Source organism: Urocampus carinirostris, chromosome 16 (assembly GCF_059441175.1).
Source record: "Urocampus carinirostris isolate Australia breed hairy pipefish chromosome 16, RoL_Ucar_1.0, whole genome shotgun sequence".
In the NCBI taxonomy this organism is placed as follows: domain Eukaryota; kingdom Metazoa; phylum Chordata; class Actinopteri; order Syngnathiformes; family Syngnathidae; genus Urocampus; species Urocampus carinirostris.
Window position 1 is genome coordinate 24897246 of NC_142364.1, and position 6588 is coordinate 24903833.

Here is a 6588-nt window from a genome sequence, read left to right on the forward strand (position 1 = left end):
ACTCCCTAATGTGGGACACCCCCCCCTTTGAAAAAGAAACCCATAATTGAGTATATTTGAGAGCAACCATGAAATTAAGAGGTACCGATACAAGATAACTAAGTAAGAAAAGAAGGGCTCTCGAGTCCTAGTGACTGAGCGCGGAGTGGCATCCAGGCGTTTACACCAGAGCAAGACCACGCGAGAGGACTCCCTCCTATAAGCTTTTTTCAAAGCTAAAGCTGATCCCAAAAGTGGCTGAGCGCGGAGTGGCATCCAGGCGTCTACAGAGCAGACCACGCGAGAGGACTCCCTCCTAAAAGCTTTTTTCAAAGCTAAAGCTGATCCCAAACGATGGCTACGGCGCGCAGGGATATATACAGCGAGCGACGACGGTAGAGTTGGGAGAGGAGCTCTCACCGAAGCCGTCAGCCTCATCGAGGGAGCCAAAAGAGCGATACCATCAAACGGGTATGTACAAACTAACTTGTGGCGAGAGAGCGAAACCACGCAAAATCCCGCGAGAAGGGAAAAGAAAGAGGGAGCTTGGAGGGGAGCTCCCTCACGGGCGCAAATGGAAACGGAGCATGGAGGCGAAAGCACATAAGGGCGAAGTTTTTTGGTTTGGTTTGAACAAATTTATTGACACTAAAAACAGAAAACAATCATGACAATCTCAACAGCAATTAAGCACATTCACAATATTATATTCCAATATTACGTTTTTAACAGCAAACACAAAGTGAGGTTTGAACAAACCTTCTCGAAAATCAAACATATTCACAATTTCATTATATAACAACTTTGTTGGTGTCAATAGATCCGTCCAGGCCAAAGTCGATTGTCCTCGGTCTGAACAAATCCACTGACACCAACAGCAGCAAAACACAGCCATCAAGCATATTCACATTTGTTTTATATTTGACAATATGACGTGACGATATGACGTTTTAACATTTTTTCCTGACATTTTCAACATCAATTAAACAATTTCAGAGTTATTTTCTTTTAACAGTAGTTAACCAGCGTGTAAAAGGCAATACTATTGTGCAAGGGCATAGCTCTGCCATCCCACCCTCCCAAGCAGCATTCTTCCAGTCCTCTGTGGGTCCTTTCCATTCTGCGTGGGTCCTCTCCCTTCTGGGTTCCACAACCCAGGCCGTTGCTGCCGGGACTCCCACTGTGTAGCTCCGGCTCCCCCCTCCGGGTGGGTACAGACGAGTCTTCTTTATGGCTGCGTCCTAGGCCCGCCGCTCGCAGATTGTATGGTATCTGCAGCCATTTGGAGCACAGCCACGGGGGGGATCTGCCTGCACCTCCATACCAGCAGGTTTCTGGAGGTCCAGATGGCGTCCTTGATGGCGGCGAGAGTGAGCCAGTCCCTGGCAAAGTCGTTCCGATGCCTCCTCGACCGACTCACCCCGTAAAGCACGTACTGTGCATCAGGGACCTCTCCTGCTGGCAAGTCCGGGAACTTTCCTAGTTGTTCGGCCATTGTCCACAAGACCTTGGCAGCGCTGCACTCACAAAAAAAGGTGCCTCACCGACTCCTGGGCGCCACAGCCAGGTCGAGGGCACGTCGAAATCGCTGACATTCCTCGGTGGTGCATTACAGCTCTGACTGGGAGAACTTCATGAGCCACCATCCATGACAAGTCTCGTAGTCTGTTTGGGAGGGCAGGATGATTGACGTTGCTCCAAACCGTTGTGGATTCGCCAAACGCAAGCCCCCGCACAGGGCTTACTGTAGCTCGCTCTTGCACAATAGCAATAAGGGCCCTGTGGTTTTGTAAAGTGTGACATTCTTGTGTTTCCAAATCAAACTTCTTCAAAAATCCCGGATAAAGAGATGTGTTGGTGGCAAGTTAAACGAAACTGGAATCAAACGATTGTCTGGTACAAGCTTTAGCTTCCGCAAATATGAGCCCATCCAAAAACGGGTCATTGCTTGACTTTTCGGGTTGTTGGGTGGGCCCACAGCGTTTTGGAAGTGGAGAGAGACATATTTGCTTCCCAGGAAAAGCTGGAGGTCAGGCACTCCTCTCCCCCCTTTTTCCTTTTTCTTTTTCATTGTATCTCTTTTTATCCTTTCCCACTTTGAGCCCCAGACAAAGCGAAAGATGGCTCGGTCCATTTGTAACAGCACGTTTCTTTTAGGCATAAAAATTAAACTGATTGACAAAAGCATTGGGAGGATGATCGCTTTGATGATTAGGACCTTCCCCTCTATTGTCAGTTTTCTTAGTGACCAAAAAACAAGTTTTTGCTTAACTTTCCTTGTCACGTCATCCCAGTTGCTCTCGCCTCCTCCATCCGCATTGAATTTTATCCCTAGGATTTTCTGGTCTGTCTTTAACACCGTCAGTGGGAGTCCTGCCTTTTCTGTCTCTTTCCACATTCCATAAAACTTCACTTGTGATTTTTCTCTATTTAGCCTTGACCCAGACGCCCTCCCAAACAGGTCAGTCAAGTCAAGGGCTCTTTCAACAGATGCGCGGTCAGTACACAAAATATTAAATCATCCATGTACAAAACACACTTGGTAATTTGTCCCCCACTTCCTGGGATATTGATGCCTTCGACAAATCTATCTTTTCTTAACATTTGTGCCAAAGGTTCAATGCAAAGAACATAGAGAAGGGGAGACATAGGGCAACCTTGACGTACACCGCAGTTGATCTCGATTGCTTACGATAAATTCCCGTTAATCATGAATTTGCTGTAGATGTCTCGGTATAGCAGTCCTACCCAATTGATGTATTTTTGGGGAAAACCACATTTTTGCAATACCCTGAAGAGGTATTGGTGCGAGACTTGATCAAAGGCTTTTTCAAAGTCTAGGTTTAGGACCGCTAGTCGCATGTTTCTGTCTCTTGCATAACAAATGGTGTCACGGATCAGCATGAGACTGTCGCTGATCTTCCTTCCCACAATGGCACAGGTTTGGTCTGGATCAACCAAGTCTCCCAAGACAACAGACATTCGTGTTGCTAGAAGCTTGCTGAAAATTTTACAGTCCACGTTTAAAAGCGTTATGGGTCGCCAGTTTTTTAAGTCAATTTTGTCTCCTTTTTTGTGCAATAGAGTAACTATCCCGATTCTGAAACTGTCTGGCATATGGTCTCGACTGGAAAATTCGTTAAAAACAGTTAACAGATCTGGTGCTAAAATAGCCCAAAAAGTCCGGTAAAATTCGAGGTTGAGTCCGTCCTCCCCGGATGATTTGCCTTTTTTCATAGTCTTTATGCAATCATTCAGTTGGTCTTGGGTAAAGTCCGATGTTAAAAAGGGGTCTTGACGCACTGATCTTGAAACATGATCTAATACATGCCCCATTTCATTCTCATATGTTTCTTTCTTTTCAAATAATTTTTGTAGTAGTCTTCGACCAATCTGGTTATTTCACTATATTCCTGTGTTATTTGCCCGTTTTCGTTTTGAAGTTTAAAAATCCCCTCATTTTTGCCCATAATTTTTTAAAAAAGTAGCGTGTACATTTTTCCCCTTCTTCTATTTCTCTTTCTCTGCTTCTTATTATGATGCCTTTGCTCTTTATTTCCGCCAAAGCGTTTAGTTCTTGTTTGATCTCTTTGATTTCATCATTAAAGTCCATCCCCTTTTCTGTTAGGATGAAATAGCGTTGGAGTCTTCTTTGTAGTCCCGACATGCGTTTCATCTCTTTGAGTTTCTTGTTTTTCCCTGCATTTTTAAAAAAGGTCTGTGTTCGTTTCTTTGTCATTTCCCACCATTGTGCTCGTGAATCATACGAGTCTTGAAGGGTCTGCCAGTCTTTGTACAGCTCCCTGTATTGTGCGGCTAGAGCCTCATCCTCCAGCAGGGAGCAGTTTAATTTCCACAAACCCTTCCCAACAGTCATACCTGAAGGAAATGAGAAAGAGCAGGACAGTAGCAAGTGATCCGAAAAAAACTGGAATTAATCTTGCATCACTCTGTGCTAAACCCCTCGTAAATATGTAGTCTATTCGAGAGGCTCTGGCATTGTCACTACTGAACCAGGTGAAGCCCTCCTCTCCTGGATGTATGGATTTGAAGCAGTCCACCAGTTTAAATGTCCGGCACATGTCTTGTAATAAAGTTGATGTTTTATCTACTTTAAACTCCTCATCATTCCTCTTTCTATCCTTCCTACTTAGGATGCAATTAAAATCTCCTCCCACGATTAGTGGTTGATGGCCTAGCATATGCGACTGGACGTCCTCTAAAAGTTCGTACCTGAGTTGTCTGTCGGCATGGCCGTATATGTTAATGAGGTTAAAATCATTCCCTATATAAGAAAGTTTTGCTAAGATTGCGCGTCCGTCTCTCATCACAGTACTCCCCTTTATGATGAGTTGAGGGTTGTTTATTAAAATGGCTACCCCATCGTTACGGTTTTCATTCGAGCCACTCCATAATGACGGATATGGCCAAATCGCTTCCCACTGTTTATAATTTTTTAGAAAGGGGATGCAGCATTCCTGTAGTAAAAACACATCCGTTCTGATAGTTTTAAGAACGATAAAACACTGTGAGCCTTAACCTTTGATCTCACACTTCTCACATTGATAGTAGAGAATGTAATGTTCATAATTGTTGTTAAAGTATTTAAACTAGTTAGACAAAACCGGGGGATCTGAGTCCATTCTTTGGTGATCATCGAGATCATCGAGAGTGTCACCTGTGTCAGACACATCACTTAAGAGTAGTACCTCATTTTGAGACTCACCGGGGAAAACTCTGGGACCCTCTGACTCTCTGTCTGTGGTTCCAGGTCTTCCCCTTTTTTCTGGGTTAGGGGGTGAGCCAGAGGACCTATCAAAGGGTCTCTTACTTCCTTGCCCACTAAGGGTCAGATTTTTTCCCTCCCCGACTTCCTCCGTCTCAACTTCATACAGTTCCCTTGTGGGCTTATTCACCGGCAATCGGCTTTCTTCTAAATCTCTTATCTTTGTTTCTGGTTTTTTCACCCCTCCCAATTTTGTCTTACTTTTACTCCTCTTTCCAGTGCCCGTATGGGTTTTTGGAGAGTCATTCGCCTTTTCGATTTGTTTGACTTCTCCAAATCCCGGCAATGGCGTAGCAAACAAATTTGCTAATTTGAACTCTCTTCCAGGCCCTTCCTGATGAATATGTGTTTTCGGAGTGGCAGTTGCTTTTTCTATTCGTTTGTCATGTCCAAATTCAGGTATTTTATGAGAAATCGAATCAGAATTTCCAGGTTCTTCCTGTTTCAATTTTGATTCTCTGGTCTCTGCTCCAGGGGTTTTGGTAGGTACATCTGTTTTTTCAATTTGTTTGTCTTGTCCAATTTCTTTGTGCATTTCTTGATCAATTTCATTGGGTATTTCCATAACTTTATTCATTTCCTGTTCATCTTCATTGGGTATTTCTATAACTTCATTAATTTCTTGTTCATTTTCATTTTGTATTTCCATGACTTTATTAATTTCATTGTCTTTGTTATCTTTATTCACTTCATTGTCTTTGTGACATTTATTCATTTCATTATCTATGTTGTCTGACATCATTTCATTGTCTTTGTTGTCTTTGTTAACTGCCTTCCTAGCTTTCAATTTGTTAGCAAACAAATTCGGGCAGTTTCTAAAGAGGTGATTCGTTTCTCCACAGAGATTGCATTTTCTGCTATTGCTACATTCCTCAAAGGAATGTCCAATTGTTCTGCACTTTCCACAAAAAATTCGATCACATACCTCAGCCAGATGCCCATGCTCACCACATTTGCGACAGAGTTTCGGTTGCCCTTGATAGTGGATAAAGCCACGGTTTTCCCCCAGGAATATAGTCGACGGAATTTGTTTCATTCCCTGAAAGCCCTGAGGATCTTGCCGTAGTTGGACTGGTACCCTCCAGGCACCATTCCAATAGCCTTTCTCACACCTCACCTTCATAGCCTGGCCTTTTACTGAGCAGTATCTACTCAACCAATAACAGACGTCATCAGCACTGATCATTTCACTAAACAATCTAACAACGACAATCTTGTTAGTATTATCAGTCAGCTTCTCCACTGTAAATCCTGAAAATTGGGACCTCACTCCCTCAAAGCGATTCCAAAACTCTTGATAAAGAGCTGCCGTTTCAAAACTCACATCAAAGCCTTTGCCAGAAGTCATTTTTATGACAGCATGTACCTCCTCCTTTTTAAACTTCAGAATCTTTTCAACAAACTTGTTAATAAAATCCGTCCTTGACATTCCCTCCGAAATTGCCACAACATCTTTGAGCAAGAATCTCACGCAGTTACGTCTCCGCCCGCCGGTGTAATGCCCGGCCATGGCAGGACTCGGCTGCTTTACTTCTAACTATGTTAAAATGGTTAGAATTGTAAAATTAATAATTAACAATACTCTTAAAACCGACGCCAATGACAGTATAAACGCATAGAACGAGCAGTGCTAACCTGATGCGTCCACCATCAACCGTAAGTAGAGCGCGAGGAGAAGCTCCCTCCTAAGAAACCACCCTCACCGGCTACACCAAAGGTTGGGTGTAAACCGGTCGGCAGGCACAACCTTACTCGTGGGGATGGGACTCAACCACGAGAATTTCTGGCTCACGTGCCCGAGGACACCGCTGATGGGGCAGCGG